Source organism: Sinocyclocheilus anshuiensis, unplaced genomic scaffold, assembly GCF_001515605.1.
Source record: "Sinocyclocheilus anshuiensis isolate Anshui unplaced genomic scaffold, SAMN03320099.WGS_v1.1 scaffold944, whole genome shotgun sequence".
Lineage (NCBI taxonomy): Eukaryota > Metazoa > Chordata > Actinopteri > Cypriniformes > Cyprinidae > Sinocyclocheilus > Sinocyclocheilus anshuiensis.
In genome coordinates, this window is record NW_015549559.1 from 2242445 (window position 1) to 2244104 (window position 1660).

The window sequence follows — 1660 nt, forward strand, 5'->3', positions numbered from 1 at the left end:
TTTGCTATTAATAAATGCATTACTAGAAACAGTAAAATTGTGGGGGGGGGGGATAAAACAGTAAAATTGTGAAATATTACTACAATTTAAAATAACTGTTTAAAATTGTTTAAAATGTCATTTATTCCTGTGATGGCAAAGCTGAATGTTCAGTAGTCATTACTCCAGTCTTCAGTGTCACATGATTCTTCAGAAATCAATCTAATATGCTGATTTGCTGTTCAAGAAACATTTCTTATAATTATCAATGTTGCAAACAGTTTTGATGCAAACTATTTTTGTGGAAACTGTGATCATTTTTCCAGGATTCTTTGATAAATAGAAAGTTAAAAAAAGAAAGAAAGAAAGAAAGAAAGAAAGAAACCGGCATTTATTTAAAAATAGACATCTTTTGTAAAAGACTTCACTGTCACTTTTGATACATTTAATGCATTCTTTCTGAATGAAAGTATTAATTTCTTTTTTTTTAATTCTTACAACCTTAAACTTTTGAACGGCATGTATGTAAATGTATGTTCTAGAGGGCAGTGACTATAGCGTGGTACGTACAGACAGGCATGAGATAGATGCAGCGTGGATCCCTGAGGGAGGTTTGCAATGCAGTGCAGTAGAGAGTGAGTGCACCCTGGATTTACAGCGTCTGGCACTCAATCTGTGGCCTTCACAGCTGCCTTATCTGTTTCCAGCACTGAGAGACTGCACGGGTTAGTTCAGGACAGACTTTCATGTACAGACATACACACATTCTATTACCACGTGCTCTTACTCATACAAAAGTCCAAAAGTCTGGAACTGCCAGTAACAATGCTTCTTTTTTTCTTATTGAATAGATTCGTATTTTTCTTTTTTTTTAATCAAATTCTGAAATCAGTCGTTTTCTATCTTTTCTGCTTAGCAAGCAATAATAACCACTGACAACTTATTAAAAAACCAAAGTACTGTTTTACTGAAGTTGTGCAACGTTATGAGGGAGGCAATCACTTTTTCAGCACACGCACATATTGAATAGTTCACTCAACTCAACTCAACTTTATTGTCATTCTTCCACATACACAGTATACAGAAGAGTGAAATGTCGTTTCTGACGGACCAAGGTGCAAGACATTAACAAAACAAGTATACGCACGTGTTCATGACACGAACAGGAATTTAACAAAAGAGTACATTAAACATAACAAGAGCAATAAACATGAGGTAGAAATGTAAAATTGTAGTGATGTAAGAAATGTTAGAAGTGTAAGAATAAAGTGCTAGTGCACAATTGAGGTAGCTCAGATCACACTAAATAATGTTAAATAATGTGCATTTGCACAGAGTGTCCTAGCGTTAGTTCACTTTTTTCTAGTGCGCAGTTCTGCAAAGCATTATAGGCAATATTCTTAAAGCTGAACAGCACAATAAATGACTATAGAAACTTTCTGTTGTCATTATTGAAAACAATGAATTAAACATTATATTAAACATTCTCACTCTTACTACTTTAATTTAATTCACAACATCCTCCTTCCTATGAACAACTGTTCATCAACTTAAATCTCTAATGCATACAGGTGCATCTCAATAAATTAGAATGTCGTGGAAAAGTTCATTTATTTCAGTAATTCAACTCAAATTGTGAAACTCGTGTATTAAATAAATTCAATGCACACAGACTGAAGTA